A 22243-nucleotide genomic window follows, 5' to 3' on the forward strand; every position below is an offset into this window, starting at 1 on the left:
AAGTTCAGACACGCCTTTTCATCTGTAAAGTTGGACAGCAATAGTATGTACTACTTGTTTTACAGAATGCTTATGAAAATTAAGTCGAAATTAGAAGACTCTTAACAGCAGTGCCCAGTACATAGCAACCACTGTGCACTTTATAAAACATTATATCTAATGATTCCAATATTTGCATACGTTGGAGTCTCAGCCAGATGCTGGTTTTCTGTCTGTGCTTAGTGAGCTTTGATTTGAACTCAGACTTGATGAAATACTCCAGACTTTCCCCTTTTGTTACATGGGCCTATTTCCAGAGTCTGGAGCCCGGTTCTCCACCTTCCCAGTGCTTTGACCCTTTAATACAGTTCCTCATGTGGCGAGCCCTGGCCATGAAATTGCTTTTGTTACTACTTCAGAACTGTGACTGCAACTGCTAGACGCAACTTTAATTTTTTAAAGTCTACTTTTAATGATGGTTCTTAAATGCTTTAATCTCTCCTTTAGCCCACCACCCACCAGAAGTAATGGGAAAGAAAGGATATGGAATAGGCGGTGGGGTGAGGAAGTGGACCTGTTTAGTTGTTCTTTGGAACAACCCTCATCTGTGCTGTCTGTGTCAGCAGTTCAATTCACAGGTCAGCTGTGGCAGCCCAATCCACTTGCAAATACTTCATGGATATATCAGCCGTCCAGCTTGATAGACTCTGGATAGCAAACACAGCACTACCTAGCAAAGACAGCTAGGCCTCAGCCTCAGCCCCTGCACTAGTCAGTAGGAGGGACCAGGAGGGACACTAGGAGGGGCTGGGCCTCTCTCAGGGAGGCAAAGATCATAGCTAGCTCTATAAGCAAGCCAAGCTCAGCCTCTGTCCATTGAGCCCTTTTTATACTCCCTCCAAACATCGCAGGTCCTCTTCGGGTCTTGCCTCAGCACACGTCTTGACTGAGTACGTTTGTCTGTCTCAGCTGACATCACTGGGTCAATCAGTCAGAGTCTGTGAAAGCAGCAAGAAACTGCGGCACACCACGAGAAGTGTTTTGATGTGTTTCTTTCTATGGAGTCCCTACAAGTGTAGCTCAACTACGCAATGTAAGGTGGACCAATACATGTCTGTCACTAGCGAGGAATCCTCATGTGTCCTTCTATGTGCTTGCTTCAGCAGAAAAACCTTTCGCCTGTGTCTGCTTCAGCAAAACGTTCCTTCTCGACACGAGTCTGCCTTAGTCTTTCACCTGTGTCCTCTTCAATGAAACGCTCCTTCATGTGTTTGTCCCAGCCAAACACCATCCAACACGACCGATTTTCCCAAGAACCCTGAAGTTTTGTAATGTAATTGTAATGTAAATGTCTCGCGTGCAGATTATCTGATATTTGGTCTCTGTGAGTCACAACCTATAGGTTGAGAACCGCTGGTCTAGTACACTGTGTCTGGATGGCGGATCTCTGTGGTTTTCCACCTGTGAAGATGTTTCTACTTCTGCTGGGAGATACGGGTGCCCTTCAACTGTTTGGGAGTGCCTGACCTAGTGGGAAGTCTCAGAATCTTCCTTTCCCACCTTGCAGACACTCAGGCCTGATGTGTTGCTCTGAAAGTTTTTCTCTCTGGGCAACCTAATTCCCTAACACTCTGCTCTTCACTCCGGTTTCAGCTGGTTTTCTTGAGGGACTGTTCTTACACTGTTTTGTTACAAACTACAATGCAGTTAAAAATGATCCCGGTCTTTTGTAACTGGCAAGGTCTTCCAGTATTTCGTGATCAGTACTGCTTGAAGCTACCTTCTGCTCGTATCGGTGGTCACACGCTGCAGCAACAAACAATCCCAGTCTTTAACTACAGCTCAGAGGTAAAGGTGTTTCCTACTCATGCTCTGAGTTACAGGAGAGAGAAGGTAAGATTCCTCACACACTGGCCAGGAAAGACGTTTATCTGGAAGTAGGAGCACATGTATCTTTTCTGCTGACTGTTGGTTGGTCAAAGCAAGAGTGACGGGGCCACGGATTTGCCTAGGAAGAAGGGAGCCGGGACGTCAGTGAACGCTGCCAACAGCTCCTACATTCTTTTTTCACCCAGCCTCAGGAGCAGTTCTGTGTTTTGACATATTGTAGGTAACCACACATTTAAAATTATCATATAATGCTCAACCATCGCTGTCATTGTAAAATGCCAGTTTAATGGATCATGACCCAGCTTGGTGGGGGTTAAAACTAACTTTTATCATTCACGGTTTCCAAACAAACCAATTTGAAAATGCTCAGCGCTTTCCTGACTGTAGAACTGACACACGCTTATCATTCACAAGCTTTTCAATTTAGAAAGTGAGTAAAGTGTGAGCGGAGCTTTAATGGATGTGCACTCCACAGGGGAGAAGGATGCAGCAGTAAAGGGGTTGGAAGGTGTGGGAAATAGTCACAGAAGTGGTTGTGTTTCCCAGCACATGGCAAATGAGAAGAACAGGGTTTCAATGCCAACCAAACATGGAGGGCTCCTTACACGCCTGGAGAGAATGCCATTTAGTGGAGAATAAAAAGCCCCTGAAAACTCCTGGGGGGGAGGGGAAGATAGAAGGGCAATCCAGTATTTATTGCATTTTTTTTGGGCACTACTTTAAGAATTAGGATTATGAAAGTGAACAAAACAGTTTGTTCCTTTACTTAGCCCACTCTCCAGTAAGAGAATTGAAATGAACCTAGGAAGACTGACCCAGACATCAGAGAGATCAGATACATACCTGAAGAAACTACATTATGGCGTTCCCAGCCAGAGCTCAGGGCATCCTGAAGCAGCAGATTGGGGATGGAGGTGACAGGGAAGGATTGTGTCAAGAGGTCTTTGGGGATGGCATTATAGAAGGCGCCAACTTCCAGATATGGAGACAAGGGAAAAGAAAGACAAAGACCATCTGAAGGTTGTGGATGTAACCATCAGGTAAAATAGCGCCGCTAAGTTTAATTAAAATGTCAGGAGGAGCACGTAGCTTGGGATGGAGAGCAGAAGGTGATGTCTGGTTCAATGTGTGCTGACTGTGAAGTTCCTCGAGTAGAAGGGATCCAGCAACAAGCGGATGCATGGAATCAAAACTCAGAAGATCTGTGGTCAGAAACCAGAGTCCTTGGCACAGCACTGATAGCTTCTTCCTGTCCCCTTTGAGAAGGGTTTGCGGATAGGTGCTGACAAGCTATGCTTCGAAACTGTAGAATAACCACATGCAAATGACAAAGCTTGTCTCTATAGGAGTACAACTATAAAACCATCCCTGCATGTAAGCTTCATCATAGTGAACAAAACCCTGTCCATCCAGATCTGGTTTTTCATGTCTTCAAGGCTTGTTAGTTTCTGGGGTCCTTGCTATGAACTAGTCACCCTTTGAACAGACAGTGCCACACCTGGCATGCTCTGGGGAATGCTCTGACTGGCTGGCAAAGGTGGCATCCAAAGCAGTCATCAGGCTGGAATGTGGTGGGGGTTGAGGTCTAATTAGATCAGGAAAGAGGGCTCTGAGCAGAAAGCACAGAGTCTGGCACCAGACCAAATGACTGAGGTCTTCAAGGGTTGCTAAGCTTTAGGATGGATATCCCTTCTTGTTTGTTTGTTTTGCTTTTGTGTTTGTGTTTTTGTTTGTGTTTTTGTTTTTGTTTTGAGACGGGATTTCTTTGTGTAATCTTGGCTGTCCTAGAACTCCATCTGTAGACCAGGCTGGCATTAAACTCATAGATACCTGCCTGCCTCTGCCTCCTGAGTGCTAGGATTAAAGGCCTGTGCCACCGCCTCCCACCTAGCATGGGTATTCTTACGTACAACACGTGCGCCAAAATTTAGTATGGACAAGTCAGTCTTCATTGGGAATGATAGTTAGAAAGTTGGTGTAGCAGTACAATTGGCCGAAATATTAAATTAATACCCTTTCTCTTCACATCAGCCAGGCATCCATACTATGTAATGCTTGGCATGGAGTTTTTAAGCGGGCAAAAATATCAGATGCAGCCACCTTTCTTTGTGAAAGTTTTGCCTTTGGTATCTTATGGCACAAGACCTAAAAATTGCTCAGGTGGGCAACTCTTATATTTGTAAATTTAACAAAAGAAAGTTTGAGTTAGATGCATTAATCATTCTGAGTATTGGTACGTGCATGTTCAACAAGAACTAATCACAGCACTCACATTATCATTTTAAAGAAATGTTGAGCCTTGAGGGACCATGCCATGGAAAGGGAGGGCCAAGGGAGGATGCCAGAAATGATAAGTCTTTTAAGGCAGGGCCTCACTGTGTAGCCCTGGATGTCCTGGAATTCACTATATAGACCAGGTCAGCCTTGAACTCACAGAGAGCAGCCTGCCTCTGCCTCCTGAGTGTTGGAATTTGAGACTGGTAGCACCACATAGGGCCTAATAATGACATTTCTTGTATAGCTGAGAGCCTAAAACAAACAAACAAACAACAACAACAACAAACTAGTCCCATGGAGTTTTACCAGGACCGTCTGTGTGACCACGGGGTTGGAACTATCAGTTGGAGCCTGTGGCAAGGACACAAGGACTGCCTCTTCCTCTGAGTCCATCAGTAGCCAAGAGTTCAGCACCACAACTCCCCTGGAATCCACCATTACCTGCTGACAGGCCCAGTCTTGTCTTGATGCAGGCAGCCTAGCTGTGGTGAGATTGCCATTGTGACAGCTTCGCGATGGCCTGAAGACAGCATTCCTCAGTGCTTCTCTGTGTCTTCAGCGGGGTATTTCCTTCCTTCTCCCTCTTCGGTGACAGTCCTTGAGCCCCATGGAGGGTGGTATAAATGTCCCATTTAGTCACTCAACAGCCCTGAATCTCTACCTTTATTGTCCTTGACAGGAAGGTAGGGAAGGAACTCCAGACATGAGGTGATTACGGGGCAATTTCAGGCAAGAGGGAGATAGATGGGAAAGAGTAAGTGAACTAAACAGGCTTTCTGCATATACGTAATCAATCAAAGAACAAATTTAATCAATGGAAACGGGAACCTTGATTCTACAAAAATCTGAAAAGCTATCCTGTGGCATCCATCACGTTATATCACTTAGTCTTATAAGCACATAGCAGGCATTTATTGACCAATGGAGAAAGCATTTTCAAGGCTAACTCTTGAAGAAAAATGGGAGATCTAATTCTGAGTGGAAGCACAAGGACTTGTGTCCTTGTGTCAAGCAAGACTGAAACACCATCCCCAGGGGCAGTCACCCCGGGGGGCGTGAGCAAGACCTAGGATAGACCTAGTCTATCCTAACATAGACTTCAAGGCCATGCCTTGCTCTGGGCAGAGTTGGAGCAGGAACTTTCTCCCTGCAACAAACAATGGGTTGGGTTTGGTGTCAGCTAAGAGCCTGGCCAACCCCTAATGTCTCTGAACATTGTCATTTCTGATTGGCACAATGGTTAAATGTTTTAACTATAGTCCTGCCCTTGGGTTTCTTCTACAGGAAGACAAGTCCTTAAAAGTGTTTAGAAGACAGGGGTAATTTGGTTTGGGAGAACAGAAGATTCACACAAATTCACTCACACTGTAGTTGTTTATTGTTTCTAAATATCCTCCTGGTTACTTCAGGTGCAGTTGCTGTGTGTGAATAAAGCCATCTTCCTCTCACTGGCTCTCTGTTTTGGTTCCCATTTGCTAACCTTCTCTGAACCTTCTCTCCCTCTACTCTAAATCATGAGCTGTGACCAATTTCCTTATCAGTGGGGAAAATAAGAAGGTTTTTATTCTTCTTCTTAGTGTCCAGGATTCTTTCCTGCTCCCTCCCTGTTCCTCCTTGGAAGAAAGCTGGACATGAAGGGATGCCAAGCTCCCAAAGCTGGAAGTGGTAGGTATCCTCTCACTTCCCTGTTTTCCCTACACTCATTCTCTCTCCCACTCTTTAGCACCTCATCCTGCAGTTCTTCTGCTACTATTAGACTCCAGTGTTTGTGCAAAATCAAGTTATCATTTCATAAGTATTATTGTACCTCTCCCTCTTAAGGCCGGGAGATGGATTTTGCTTTCTTATGCACCACATTGTCCAGCACAGCACCTGACACAGAGAAGCCTGGTGGGCTCTAGCTGTCAATCATGTTCTACACAGCACTAGCTCTCCCTGACCCACCTCAAGGAACAACTGCATGAACCAGAGGATGCACATGTAACCCTTGATCTGGGAAGTAAGACTTCCATGCACAATTCTGACCAAAGAGTCTTAGGGACTAGGAGTCAGAAAGTCTGGTCACTGGAGAATCACATGGAACTATGGCCTCTAATTGTGACCTTGGGACCATGTCAGTGCAGGAAGTTCATCTCAGTCACTTGATGACTTCTAACCTGTGCTGGTTGTGGCTGCAGGTGCCTGCAGCCCAGCAAGAGAAATCGAGCAGAGAAACAGAAAGAGGTGAACATGTGAGGCATGTGATGACTGATCTTCACTGTCATCTTGACTGCATCTGGAAACAACTAAGCCCCAAGCAGCTGGGCATGCTCATGAAGGATTTGCTTGACTAGATTATTTGAGGTGAGTAGACACACCCTAATCTGGGCCACCGCTTCTGGGAGCAGCCTACATAAAAGGACACAGAACTTCTTGCTTTTTGCCTGCTTATTCTCATTCTCCATGACAAGTTCATCCTGTTCCTCAGGTTCCATTACTGGTGTTGGAACCTATGTCTTTGGGTCACAATGAAGATGGAAGGCTGGGACTGTGGTACCAGATGAGACATCCAGTCCTGTAGGATGAACAACTACCAGATCTTTAGCCTTCCGGCAGGAGACAGCATTGCTAGACTACCCAGCTCACAGCTTGTAAGTCACTCTAATAAATCAGTTCTGTTCCTTTAGAGAACCCTAACTAATCCCTAACAGTGCCCAAGGCAAGACAGAGGATCTAGGCAGCACACTGACAATGCTGTGCCTGCTGCAGTAACTCAAGGTCAACCCTAAGCCCAAATTCTGCTGTGGCCTAACTTGCAGAACCAAGCTTGCATCAGAGGAAAATGTGGTGGAGAAGCTGAAGCAACAGAGGACAGACTAAAGACCCAGGGACAGAGCAGAGGCCTGGCCATCACACCACTGTGTTTATCAGCAGCCACATGAGCCAGTTGGTATAGTCACCATGGAGACATGACCCAGGATTGGTCCATATCATAATGACTCTTCAGTTCTATGGCTATAGTTTGTCCCAGCTCCTGTTCATACAATTGATGGTCAAATCCTGAGCTGCTCTGACATGTATGAAACCCTTCATGATATCAAGACTCTCCTGTCCCCATATCTGCTTTTCCATGTCTTTGAAATGTCTGATTCTAAGTTTCAATGTATGTGCGCACACCCACACACACACAGGCATGCATATGCATACACGCACATACATGCACTTTCATGCACATGTGCATATATGCATGTACTCTTGTGCATACACACATTTTCCTTTATTTCTCTCCAGTAGTTCTGCTATCATCACACATACTAGTCTTGGGTCAAAACTGCTTATCCAAACAAAAACATGGTATCAGACCAGGAGGCTAGAGTAGAACAATGTGAATCACAGTGTGTCCTTGGCATGGTGTAAAGTGCTCTGTTCACTGGCTGGGAACTGCTGCAGGACTGTGTAGAAATGCTGAATGGCGGGGCTGGGGATTTAGCTCAGTGGTAGAGCGCTTACCTAGGAAGCGGAAGGCCCTGGGTTCGGTCCCCAGCTCCGAAAAAAAAAAAAAAAAAAAAAAACCAAAAAAAAAAAAAAAAAAAAAAGAAATGCCGAATGGCTAAGAGTAGCCAGTGTATTGTCTTTGCTGTATTCATGTCTGAGTTCATTCTGCATTACTGTGATAAAATAGCTGAGGCAGACTCACTTTAGAGAGTAAAATGGTTTGCTTAACTCACAGTTCTGGAGTACCAAGAGCATGACTCATCAGCTGGTCCTTGCTGAGGATGCCAATGGTGGACAACAGTACCACTTGTCACAGGGTGAGGTCACATCCCTAGAACAGGAGGCCAGAGCCACTAGGGTTCCACAATCCCCTTTGAAAGATGCACCACTGAATGATCTAAAGACTTCCCACTGGGCCCTATCTCTTAAAGTTCCCGCCCATCTCAGTGTTCACACATAATGCACAGGGTATGTGTGTGTGGTTTCTTTCTCATATGAACTTTTGGTCATCACCTACATCCAGTCATAGGAAGCTATCATCTACCAAGGGTATTCGAAAGTTAAAACGATTTCCTTTAAATGTATCCCAGTGCTTAAATGAGAGACTTTCCATTTCTGTACTACCGGCCAATCATCACCTGCATGTCTCTGACTGGGGAGTAGAAGAGAGACTGATTAAGGAATTGGCTCACACACTTAAAGAGGCTAGCAAATCCTAAATCGGAACGGTAGACATACGGCTAGAGACACAGCTCAAATCTAAAGGCACTTGCTGACAGAATTCTGTTTCTTGGGGGGAGGTCAGTCCTTCTGCTACTAGAGACTTCAATTGATTGGATGAGCTCACCCATGTCATGGAGGGTGATCCATTTCCCTCAAAGGCTGCTAAGTTAAATGTTAATTTTATCTTCAATGCCTTCATGGGAGTATCTAGGATAATGTTTGATCATATATCTGGCTTCTAAGGCTTCGCCAGCTTGACACATAAAAATATCTATGGTACCAGCCATCTCTGATCCTAGCAGCAGTTTCTTGGTTTGTGTTTGTTTAATGAGCGAACAAGGGGCAAATCTTGCTGACTTTGTCCTTAAATTTAGGGATAGCCTTGACCTTTTGCTCAACAGACATGCTGAACTCTCACGTGCACCTTCACACACGTCCAAGAATGTTCTTCTGAGTCTCACCAGCAACACCCCCAAGCTAGAAGCACCCAGAATGCCTGTCAGCACTGTGGCTCCAAACACCAGCGTTACAATGAACAGGTGCTACGCTTGCATCCGGGCACCCAGGCCGGGAGGGCCTCACATTTACAGATGGAGACAAAGAAGCAAACGCAAGAAGAACGAGCTCTTAGTTCCATTTATATAAAGTTTCAAACAGATGTGTTGAACCTTATTCTGTCCATTAGTAACGTAGAACTGGCTCCCACTCAACTCAGGATAATGATTTTTCTCTCAGGTACCAAAGAAACACTGACACCTCCTGACACTATACTGGCTAAGCTTCACATTTCTGTATGAGTGTCACACTTCAGGTAAAAAGACTGAACAGTTTTCTCCAAGGGTCCTCCATATCAAGTCCTAAAAATAAGACTGACCTACGCATCAAAGGACTTGTGGCTAAGGGTCTTCACTCTGGTCTTGCTGCCCAACAGCTTCTACTTGAGACTCTTTTCCATCTCACCTCTTCCTCCAGGACAGATGTCTCCATTTCAGCACTGTGGCTAGATTTACAATGTAACCAGTTTAACAGTTGGGAGTCCTGAAATTCAGCCCCAGCGGAACTTGCAAAACAGCTGCAAAAAAGATGAATGTCTCTCCTGGGATCAAAAGCCTGGAGGGTTTTCAGGGAAAAGTTCAGTAGTGTGTGCATGCAATGCCTATTTTAAGCAGAAGGCCCCATTAGGGTTGAAGCATCCGTCTATCTCATCATTAGCTGGGAGAGCCTTAGGCTCTGAAAGACTCCCCATTGCTGGTCAGAAACCTGGAGACAGAGGGCAGGCTGTTGGGATTCAGAGCTTCTGGGATTCTGAGATGGCAGCAGCTTGCAGGGCAGGTGTTCCCTTGAGCCTCTTTTCATACCTGTAAGTTAGTGCTTGAAAACGTGCAGTTAAATTCACTTTCTACACACTCCCCATCCACACACCCCCTCATTGACCAGAGATTAACAACTATCCCAGGGAAACCCAAAGAGAAGCTCTAGACAGCTCACATCAGATTGACTGTCACGGATACTGTCTTCACTGAGGCTGTTTAAACTCTTTTGGAGTAACATTTATCTACAATGGGGTCATTTTATAGATTCATTAAACCTACATTTTCTCTTAGGCTCCTTTCCCCCAGCTCCCCTCAAACCCTTCTTCTAGTCACACACTCTAAAAAACCCCTTAAGCCCCAGAAATAAATCTCTATAAACTGCCAAGCATTCAATCAGGCTTTTACTCTATCTCTTTGCAATTAGAATAAATTTACTGCTTGGAGAGATGAGGGGAAATATGTAAGGTACTCCTTGGATAAATATACTCCAGTGAGAAAAGTAGAGGCTCTGTTAAAATTATCTCTGTAAATTCAACAAGAATCAAGGTCACGGGAACCGCCACATACCAGGGAACGTTAATTAATGGGCCTGCAGCTGGTGGTACCACTTGGCTGCTCTGCTCCAGCTGCCTGCTCTATATTTCTCTCATTTGTAGGGCCATTCTTGGCCCAAATCCCATCTCTCTCTCTCTCTCTTTTTTCTTCCAAGTACATAAGTCTGTCCTGGAAGGATGCCAGCTTTTCAGAGCACGAAGGAGAGTGCTGTTTCTTCTGTGTTTTTTATCTCCCCGTTAAAAGGAAGGCCACTCTATCACCTCTGGAGCAGGAATACTGGCAATCAGTGATGGAGCTGCGGCCTGAGGTCAGTGTTCTGGCGTTGTGCGCTAAGCCAGCGAGGTGAAGCCCTCTTGTATCTTCTCCTCCAACAAACACAAATGACAATTGAAATCTCCTCTCTTTGTTAACTCTGTGGATTTTGTGTTAGGGTAGGCTGGAGGCAAGGCAAACTGTAGTCAGCATATACCTACCACCTTCGAACTTCAGAGGCAGGAGGAAGGAAGAAGGAAGGAGGAAGGAGGAAGCAGGAGCTAAGAGGCCAATGGAGAGGAAAGTTTTCCCAGGGTCAGAGGAGTATACACACCATTTAACCCTACTGGGAAGGGTTAAATGAGCAGTCATGTTAGCCAGAACCTGGAAAGGGGTTAATTACAATGTAATTCCACAATGTCTGGCCCTTCCTGCTATGCTTTGGAAAAGTTGCACACCCATAAACACCACACACACACACACACACACACACACACACACACACACACACACACACACCAGAGAGAGTGGAGGGAGGTTGATTTAAGAAAATCTGTGTTTGAATCCTGATCAAATACTAAGTAGCTATGACAACAGGCAGTTTAGTTAGCCCGTCTACACCTTGATTTTCTCATTGTAATACAGAACTCTTTACAAGGTGTCCGTCCCACTGCTCTCTAAAGAGGTGCTGCATATGGAGTCTCAGGCACAGTACCGGGCGTGTCCGTGGTCCATGACTTTCTTCCTTGTGACTACTGGGGTCACTAGCTATAACTAAGTGTCTCCGTGGGCAGCAAAGGATGAAGAAGTGGGTTAGCCTCTGAGCTGATGGAGTCAGTGACCAAAGCACAGTCTCACTTGCAGCCTGCCTTGTTTGTCTTCTCCCTGGAAGCTCTCTCCCCTTCAGCTTTGCATTCTGGAAGGACTGGGCGTTCTTCCACACAGTGACAGACATGCGGATCTCGCCCAGAAATAACAGTGAGAAAGCCTGACTCAGCAGTTTGAAGGAATTCTCCAGGTAGTCATTAGGCATGAACTCAAGGCAGAGCCCTAGAGAAGGCTGTCCCCATCCCCAAGACAGGAGGGCCATCATCCACTTGGGCCAGTCTAGGGCAAGGGAGACTCAGCTTCACTGAGCCCCTAAAGGAAGGAAGGATGTTGGAAAAACATTAGAAGGTTCTCTGTTACTTCTTTCCAAAGTGTAAAATGATATTTGGGCCTTTAAATGACTTGGGAATTTTTCTGAAATTAAGGAATATGGATTTGATGGAGGCCTTCGGCGGATTAAAGTTTTCCTTTTCTTTGAAGCATTTCAAACAACTTTAATCTGCTCTCAGAGTGCCGCTCAATTTGCCACGGCATTCTAAAGTTTGCCTCTTGTTTTAAACGCATTTGCAGAAATATTCAGGGTACAACAAAAGGGTTAAGGTTGCTCACGTGAAGCCCAAGATCTTCACAGAGGCCTGGCCTCTGAATTGCTTAAAAGACATCTAAGATTTTTGTTTGGTTTACAGCATAAAAAAATTCACCAAGTAGCTGGAGAGCTGGTTCAGTGGTTAATGCTGTGAATGTTCTAAGTGCAAGGTCAGCTCCTGGCGTTCACATAGGTGGCTCACCTGCCTGTAACCAGCTCCAGGGGAATCTGACACCCTCATCTGGGCTCCAAGAGCACTGCATTCATGTGTACAAATTCTCTTTCTTCTGTGGGTCTGTCTGTCTGCCTGTCTCTATCTGTCTCTCTGTCTCTGTCTGTCTCTCTGTCTCTGTCTCTGTCTCTCTGTCTGTCTGTCTGTCTCTGTCTCTCTCTGTCTCTCTGTCTCTGTCTCTCTCTCTCTCTCTCTCTCTCTGTCTCTCTCTCACACACACACACACACACACACACACACAATCCCAGAGAAGAACCAGAGTTTGGACCCCTTCAAATTCTCTAACAGGATCATGAAATAACCAAAGTTGATGGGCTCCCTGCTCCTGTCCTTTTAGCCTTCTAGGACAAATGTTCCATAATCCTTGTGATAACTTAGAGGCACGAGCTTAAAGATTGAGGTAAATTCAGTTGAATGGCTGGCATCCTACTTCAATGTGTGTCTGTTCATACATCTGCAGGGGCAGCCATTCCTAGTCATTTTGAGTCTACGGTGTATTCTGACCGAATTTTCATCAAGCCAGAACCCAAAACCTACCCACGTCTACCCTCTTCATCTTCATAGTACACAGAAGCAGGATATTCAGACTTATTCTAAGGACACAATTATCTGCAGGGAGGTGACCTGCAGGTCTCTGACAAAATGACATGGTTTGGGGGCAGTGTGGCTCATATGTAGAGAATTGGACTGTAGTCTGGACCATCAGCCGTGAACCTTCATTACTACCTCTCGTGCTCAGCTTTGAGGTGAATGGAACCACACTGTATCCAAACCTGTGAGTGGCTACCCTCACTTTGTATGCTATTCCCAGTCATCTATGTGACTCATACCTTAGCTCTTTGTCTCTTTTTAATCCCAGGCTATTGAGTGGTATAGACACAGCACATTTTGTCAGTTCAACTGTGAGTGGAGACTCAGTTTTGTGAATTTTACATGATGACAGACATCTGTAGGAAGGCGTGTGGCTGCTCTTATTTTCCCTGTAGACTATACATGCTGTATCCAAAATACATGGTCTGTTTTCCTATTGGTGAGGATGGCCTACTGAGCCCCTACTCATCTTCTACTACCAAAGATGGTAGCACAATGGAGAGGGTTTTATGAAAATGGCCTTATTGTGGCTCACAGTTGTGATGGACCATGATCAGGGGAGCTCATCTAGTGATAACCTTGCTGGCAGAACCCCAAGGTAGGTGAATGGTGTAGCCTTAGCTTCTTTTCTTAATGATGTGACAAAATACACGACAAGAAGTCGCTTAAGGGAGGAAGGGTTTATTTGCAGTTCAAGGGGATACAGCCCATCATGGTGGGGAAGGAACAGCACAGGAGCTGGGGTCTACTGGCCACGTTGTACCTGCATCTGGGAAGCAGATGAAAGAAAGAAGAGGGTGAACAGAAAGTGTAGCTGGATTCTAGAAACTCAAGGAACTCTCTCAGAGATGCACTAACAAGGCTCTGCCTCCCAAAAGATTCCAAAGCAAGCCAACTATTCAAATGTATATAGCTATGGGAACATTTCACATCAAACCACAGTATATTCCTTTTCTTAAAGCAACATACTTACAAAATCATGAGGACAGTCAACAGGCCCTTCACCATACCTCAAGTAGAATAGTTCTCAGATTTACAGAAATCATCTTTCATGGTCTTTAAAAGCAACTTTAAGAGGCTGCTTTTATTTATTCTATGCCCATTTTAAAGATGAGGAAACTAAAACCAAAGTTAAACAGATAATCAAAAGGGAGCCTAGATGCAATCATAGGAAGGCTGGCTGGTCTATGCTTGGAGTACTTCACTGGTAAATCCTGTCCCTGCCAGTCAGGGTGATTGTTATGTTGCAAAAGTTTTCCTGGGAAGATGAAAAACAAGTCTACTCACCCCAGATAGGGAGCCTATGACAGACCAAAGTACAGATACCATCAAAGTCTAACTTGGTCAACCAATGAGTTTTATTGGGCTTACCTACAGGAGTGTGGATTAGGAGCAGAAATGACTCACAGACAGTTGCATCAACAAAGCCCACCCCAGCATGGGTGACAGCTCACAAAGCTGGGACCTAGAACACACTGCACAGCCTGCAGGCAGCTCAACAGAGTGAAGAATGTGCTTTCTTTTAGACCAAGACACTCTGGTCTAAGCCTCTCCAAATAGCTCAGGGGGTTTCTGCTTCTTCCAGGCAGCTAGCTTGTCTGGTCTCAGCCTCCTCTACTCTCCATTTTATTGTTTAATCTGGTAGGGAGGAGCCTAGTGAATCTGGTCAGTTTCAGGGACTTCCTGAAGCTTTTTTGAGTTCTTTACCTTCTGAGCTTCCCTGAAGGATGGAATGTTTCAATCTTGAGGAAACTGTTACATGACAGAGATACAATCTCAGAATGGATACTGAAACTCTGAGAGCCTGCTCTCCTGAATCTGTTTTCACTTGTGAGAAGGCTAAGTATGTCTCTTGATGGAATGTCTGTGGGATTTAAGGATGCAAATGTGATGGCTCCAATCTTGGCACACCATAAAGGCTCCCCAGGTTGAGGGTGCAGGCAGTCAGCATGGTCTACCTGTGCCAGTAGGGAGAGAAAATCATGGTTGTTAGAAACAGATGAGCTCCTGGTGCTATAATATTCTGTATAAACATAGAGAAGAGAGACACTCAAGGTACAGCTCATTTCTCAAGGGGAAAAAAAGATCTACCCCACAGTTAACTGACTTCTGCACAAGCATGCACAAAATCATAATAGAAAAAAATTTAAAGCAACAGTTTATGTTATGTCAAGTATGTCTTGGGGAGAGGAGCAAAACCAGAAATTAAGCAATAACTTCCAATATCCTAAAACAAACACCAAAGGTTCCAAATGTTAAAAATAGCAATTTTATATTTTTCCCCATCTTCTATAATTTTCTACACAGCATAAATTGCTTTTTCAAAAGGCTTTTTGTTTTAAAAAGCATTAGCTATACGCAGGAAGTTGCAAAGATAGTAGGCCAGGTCCTAGTACTGGGTTTCCCCTCGGTGGTTATAATCTTACATTACTGTGTCCAAATGGAATCCAGGAAGTTGACATTGATACAATCAGTGTTTGCTATTCTAACCCTGAGAGACTTGTTAGTACTGAAACAAAGAATCACAGCCATTTCTTCCTCTAGAAGCTCTCTTTCCTCTGGGTCTTTAATTCATACCTCCACCTACCAATCTTAACCAATGGCAACTGCTGAATTTCTCCATTTCTGCCATGCTGCTATCTGTAGGCTGTTCATAACTATGTAAATAAAATCATAAAATATTTGACTTTGAGATCAGCTGTTTCCAGTCAGCAGGATGTCCTGCTGCCATTAGCACTGGTGGACAGATGTTTGTGTAGATAGGAGCTTTCATTACTCTGGGATAAAAGACAAATACAATTGCAGAGTCCTACCATGGATAGGGTATATGCTCAGTTTTTAAGAGAGTACCAAACTAGCTTCAGAGAGGCTAGACCATTTAATGCAGTGATTCCCAACCTTCCTAATGTTGTGATCCTTTAATACAATTCCTCATGCTGTGGTGACCCCCAACCATACAATTATTTTTGTTGCTACTTCATAACTGTAATTTTGCTACTGTTACGAATTGTAATATAAATATTTGTGGTTTCTGATGGTCTTAGATGATCCCAGTAAACGGTTCACTCAGCCCTCTAGAGCCCACAGATTGTGAACCACTGATTTAAGGTCTCAACAGCGACACAGCAATGATCCGGCTCTCTGTGTTCTCGCCATCGTTTTGGGGAGGGGACTCAATGATGTGATCTTGCTGGGTAGCCTAGGCTGGCTTGGGAGTCTCCATCCTGCTGACTCAGTCTTCTACAACTGGACACCCCTACAATTTTGCTTCCCCCATTCTAATGGAGACATAGTGATCTTTCCATTTCTCACCGGCGGAAGCTGCCGACAAACTTCGCATTGGCTTAGTTTTTATTCTGTATTTTTTCTCCTTCTAACTTTATTGTTTTCAATATCAAATTCTGAGAATTACATAAACACAAAATTGATTCTAGTCTTCGTCAGGACGTATGGTGTGCAGAGATTTCCCCATCCAGCTGGTCATCTCTCCATCTGTCCCTTTCAGCAGAGACTTCCTCGGGGAATTAAAAAAAAACTTTTTTGTGAAGTTTATTTTACCAATTGTTCCTTTTGTACATGTGGGTTGTACTTTTGATATTGTCTAAGAAATCCCAAACTTAGATCCCAAAGATTTTCTATGACATTTTCTTTTAAAAGTTTTATACTTGGGCCAAACATAGTGGTGCACGCCTTTAATCCCAGCACTTGAGAGGCAGAGGCGGGCAGAGCTCCATGAGTTCAAGGCCAGCATGGTCTACAGCGAGATTTCTAGGACAGCTGGGCTACACAAAGAAACCCTGTTTTGAAAAAAAAAAATCATAGTCTTTATTGTGAGAATGGAGGGAGGGCACGCGTGCCACGTCACCCGCATGGAAGTCAGAGGACATCTCTGGGGAACCAGTTCTCTCCTTCCGCCGTGTGGTTCCTGGGATGGCACTCATGTTATGCTGCTCAGCTTGCACTGTAAATGTCTTTACCATCTGAGCCATCGCACCAGCTCCTATGAACTACTTTTTGAAAAGGCATTTTTTCCCCTCTCTTCCTGAATATACAAGAAACAATGTGCACACTGCCGATCATTTGGACCATGAAAAGAAGTTTAAGGGAAAATTAAAATGTTCAGGCAACAATCTCCTGAAGCGTGTTTTGGTATTAGACTTCAATTTTAATAAAAATGTGACCTCTTTTTATAACAGACAACTGGAACCCTCCCACAGTGAATCGCACCAGGGAGAACCAGCCCAGTGCTGAGGGAGAGGTGCCTTGCTCAGTGCTGAGCTCAGCTGGGGGAGTTGCCATTCAGACAAGACCGAGAACTACTGACCCTAACGGTAAACCCCGTGTTTATGAACTGCAGCAGTTAGTCACAGACCGTAATTACTGCACCAGATAAAGAAGCTATTTAAAAGAGCAGGTTGCTACGGCCGAAAAAGAAACAGAAAAGTCTTTTTGAAAATCACCGGCTTGTAACCAAGGAGAACATCAGGTTTGAGGGTGGAATGGATTGGTGTGGGCTGCTGGCATGGAGACACAGGCTGACCCAGCACAAAAGCAGCCAGGCTTTGGCTCTGTTCTGTTTAATCGCAGAGCAGTCTATTGGGGTTTCCTTTCTCTAGCCCTGGCCTGTGGGGCCTTCCAACTGGTAACATCTTCCCAGCCGACTCACTTCTGATTTCTGGGTGTATGGAACTGCCTTGGCGTCATACCTTGACCTGCCTGCATTCTTGGCCAGAGGGTAGCATCGTAGATAAGAGCGATGAACTCCATTGGCTCTCTACACTTACAACAGAACACGATGGTTTCTTATTTGTTTGCTTGTTTTGTTTGAGATGGTACCTCGACATGTAGCCCAATCTATCCTTGAGTTAGTGATCTTCCTGCCTTAGCAACCAAGTGCTGGAGTCATAGGCATGGGTGACTAGGAATGCCTGGTTAGGTTAGTGGGTCTGGGAACATGGCGCAGTGATAGAGTGTATGTGCAAAAGTTCATGGGAACAATCTCCAGTAAACAAACTAAAATGAAAATCAATCAATCAATCAATCAATCAATCATGGGGCATTGGGAATCCATAGACATATCTCCCTAATTCCCATGAAGCCTTCCAGATAGATAGCTGATAATAAGTGAAACTTGACAAATTCTTTTCTGATGTGAATGAACAATTCTGCATTTTTGAGTTGTTATTTCGTGTGTGCACCCCTTGGAACATTATTCAAGTTTCTTGGCCATATGTCTGCAAAGAACCTTACTGTTAGTTACCGAGTAAGGACCACTGTTGTATGTTAGATATTGAAAAATCAAGCGGTTTAAGGAGGACCCCTCGCTGGAACACAGATGCGTGGAATCTGAGAAGATCAGAGAGAAGTACCTGACCAGCTTCCGGTGATCGCGGAAAATGTCTTCGGCTCTCAGATTGTTGACATTGACAAGAGGAAGTTCTTGGTCCCATCTGACATCACTGTGGCTCAGTTCATGTGGATCATCAGGAAAAGGATCCGGCTTCCTTCCGAGAAGGCCGTCTTCTTGTCTGTGGACAAGACAGTCCCACAGTCCAGCCTAACTGTGGGACAGCTTTATGAGAAGGGAAAAGATGAAGTGGATTCTTGTATGTGGCCTACAGTGGAGAGCACACGTTTGGCTTCTGAGCCCTTGCTGGGCTGGGTGCACCCTTCCTGCCTGTGTATCCTGTAAATAACTGGCTGCCCTCAGTTACTCTGCCAGAGCCTTCACACAGACCTACCAGTGCATTTGTAACTGGGTTTATTTCATACTAGAGTGGAAGGTTTTGTTTCCTTAGATCAGTAAATTATCATCCGAGTTTTTCTTTCAGTTTTCTTTTTGTGCACTGTCCTCAGGGCTATATGCTCCAGGCAACCTGTCCTGGGAATCATAGTTAATGAAGATATTTCATAATGAAGGGAGGTAGGTGTGGTTTCAAAGTGACAGGAGGGATGCTGCACTGTCCTGGATTGTGTTTGAAGTGTTAGACCACCAGGTACTATAGGCCCCAAATCCTTAGTGATCAGAACACTGCTTCACTAGATTCTGCCAACTGCAAATCGTGTTGGACTGAGTTAATCTGTTCTTCTTTCTGAGACTATTAAGGTAAATAATTAACAATAAAGCCTCTGTATAAAGGCAAAAAAGAAAAAGAAAAAAGAAAAAATCAAGCAATTTCCCTGGATGATGACAGGCGTGTAAAAATTCCACAAATATTTGGATACCAAGTTAATTACATAATGAAGAGTCACAAGCAAAATAAAGGTCGAGAAAGCATTGGTTAACTGAAATTGTGACTACTCATAAGAAATTGACATTGATTACCATGAAAAGGTACCTATATATATGGAATTAAGGATCAGGCTATCAATTGTCCTTTAAAATTTGATCTTATTTTTTAAAAAGATATTGAGAAAGAAGGGTCTTTAAATATTATCAATGGAGAAGAATATGGTGCCATACACCTGCAATCCCAGCACTCAGGAGGCTGAGGCAGGAGGATTTCTACAACTTAAGGCCAGCCTGAGCTACAGGGTTAGATTCTGTCTGAAGAAAACAGTAAATGAGCGAATGAACAAATTATCAAAATATTAGCAGTGATAATCTGCGAGATTAAATTCTGTCAATAATGTCCTCTGAATACCTTACATTTTGTCTCATTAAGCTTGTATTTCATAATAATCAGGGAGTAAAACCAGTCCCGTGACCGTGGTAATATGACAAACAGAGCTTATAGTTCCTTTTTTTTGTTTTTTGACTCTAGTTTAATTTACAAAATATGATGGCAGGGCTGGGGAGTTAAGAACACTTGCTGCTCTTAGAGGACCTGAGTGCAGTTCTAGCTCAGGCGCTCACAGCAGCTGTAACTCCAGCTCCAAGGGCAGCCGCCAATGCCTCTGCCCGCCATGGGCACCTGGGTGTTCATGTGCAGGAAGCCACAGCAGACATACACCTGCATATAGTTTTTAAAAACTGTTTAAAAAAATCAGTGGCTAAAAATATTCAAAAAGACCAATGCATGTAAGTTGAAATGTGAGAATTCTCAACGTTTTAACCTCCTGCTGGCCAGTTCCCCATCCTCATCACAGCATCTTCTTCTAAAGACACTGTCCAACAAGTGAAAGGAATCATTCTTTTTCCACTCTCAGCACGTAGGTTCCCACAGAGGCCAGGCATACAAATTACTATGCTCTCCAACTCCTGTGAGTCAATCCGAGTTCAAGCTGTTGTTCGTTTTAGCAGTGAGTGGCACAGGCAGCTGGCCCTGCTCCAGGTGCTTGGAATGTTCATCTCTCTGCTTGTGTCTCTCTGTCTCTGTATCTCTCTGTCACTGTGTCTCTGTCTCTCTGTGTCTCTGTCTCTGTCTCTCTGTCTTTGTCTCTGTCTCTGTCTGTATCTCTCTGTCTCTGTATCTCTGTCACTGTGTCTCTGTCTCTTTGTGTCTCTGTCTCTGTCTGTGTCTCTCTGTCTCTATCTCTCTGTCACTGTGTCTCTGTCTCTGTGTCTCTGTCTCTCTGTCTTTGTCTCTGTCTCTGTATCTCTCTGTCTCTGTATCTCTGTCACTGTGTCTCTGTCTCTCTGTGTCTCTGTCTCTGTCTGTGTCTCTCTGTCTCTATCTCTCTGTTACTGTGTCTCTGTCTCTGTGTCTCTGTCTCTGTCTCTCTGTGTCTTTGTCTCTGTCTCTCTGTCTGTGTCTCTGTCTCTCTGTGTCTCTGTCTCTCTCTCTTTGTCTCTCTCTCTCTGTCTCTCTCTCTCTCTCTCTCTTCTGAGTCGTTCCCTACTCCTTGTAGGATTTAATAGTTTGATAGTGACCCCCAAGGATATAATATGGCAAACCATAGTAGAATGTATGTCTGGCAGGTAAGTCTAAAAATTCGAGCCCCAGCACCAGGGGGAAAAAGTTAGGCCTGATCATCCCTGCTTTTTACTTTAACTATTCCTGGGAGGGGAGAGACGTTGGTTAAGCTGGCGTAGCCTCTCTATTCTCCATTATATGCCTCATTCTACTGCTGGCAGAGCTTGCTAGAGGTTTACATTTAGTTTACCGATGCCTAATCTCAGACTGTAAACCAGCAGGGCGGTTGTGTTTCAATTCACCCTTGTTTAGCATGCTGCTAGCCCACAGCAGCCACTTCATCTGGCCTGTGATAAGACGGAGTACTATCAGTGTTTTCCAGTCCTTCATTGAGATGGACTCTAATTTTATCAGTGTTTAGATGATGACAGGTCCAGTCATTTCTTCACTCACTCTTTCGTGGAGTACGAGGTACGTTTCCACTGAGCCAGGGGTTGCTTGGATTTAGCTGGGCACTGGCCATCGTGTTGACTTACTAGATTCTTCAGTCTAGCAAGAAAGACAAAAACAGACAACTATGATCCAGGGAGATGAGGGTTGTGATATGAGTCCCACACAGTTTCGAAGACACACAGATTTCCTGATCTCTCTGAGAACTGCAGCCACCCTGACATCCATTCCAACCCAGCCACTTCTGTCCTTAACCCTCAAGTGAGGCATCTCTAGGCTTGTATGGGGAGCTTGCAGCTCACTTTTTAGGCAGAGGGTACACAGTGGGAAAACTTAGGATGTAACAAAGAAGAGTTTTATACACTCTGTTTCGGGCTGGGGAGGCAAGTCGCTGGGGAGAATGCTCTTGGAGCTTGTACAAATCCCTACATCCTATCTCCAGACCTGCATAAACCAGGCAGGGTTAGCTCATGGTTTGTAATCCTACTGCTCAGGAAGAGGAGGCAGGAGGATCAGAAGTTCAAGGTCATCCCAGGCCTAATGGCAAAAGGAGACAAGCCTGGGATATGTGAGACAGCCCCACTCCCACCCCAGGAAAAAGGACAATTGCTCTTTCTTCGTCTTTCCCTCTTTCTTCCCTCCCAATTTTCTTCTTTTTACACACTCGGATCAGACACAAGACACGGACAAGCAAATGTTTTCTGACTGGATGACTTCAGCAGATTAGTGCTCCTTTGAAAGTGATATTGTTACAACCAGTGCATGTTTATGTGTAACGCAGACACGTCCGTGGGGGGAAGGCTCAAATCCTGGCTATGTCAATTAGTAAGGTAAGAAGTTCAGCCTGGAGCTACAGACCCCAAAGCTTTGGGGACTCTTGATATGGTATAAGGAAGGAACTGGAAAAAAAAGAAGAGACATTTCTTTAAAGGTTGTTTATCTTTTTTTCCCCTCTTCTCTCCAGATCTCCTGGGCTTAACTCCTTCTCCCTGAAAACATTTCCTTACCAACCCAGTTGGGATGGCTGTCAGGCAGGGGTACCTTGTTAATGATAGCAGTAATAAAAAAGGGGGTGGGGGCGTCCAGACGATTAGAAACTGCTGGTAAATCAGAAAGATACTGAGAAAGTTTCATTGTCACCGATGAGAAAACGTTTATTTCAGACTCTGCCAACCGTCTCACAGAAATGAATTAGGGGGGAGATTCTCACAGTGTCCTTGAGATTTCAAAAGATATTTTAGGGTGGCTCATTGTACAAGCAAGCATAAGAACTTGTGTTCAGATCATCGATCCTCTT

The 22243-nt window shown here is 44.6% G+C and overlaps 1 pseudogene; it reads left to right on the top strand.

Annotated features, from left to right (window-relative positions):
- Nucleotides 1-1680: 1680 nt before the first annotated feature.
- LOC148006526 (gamma-aminobutyric acid receptor-associated protein-like 2 pseudogene) lies at nt 1681-18395 on the top strand (annotated as a pseudogene).
- Nucleotides 18396-22243: the final 3848 nt, after the last annotated feature.

The sequence above is a fragment of the Rattus norvegicus genome, chromosome 3, assembly GCF_021556685.1.
Source record: "Rattus norvegicus strain SHRSP/BbbUtx chromosome 3, alternate assembly SHRSP_T2T, whole genome shotgun sequence".
NCBI lineage: Eukaryota > Metazoa > Chordata > Mammalia > Rodentia > Muridae > Rattus > Rattus norvegicus.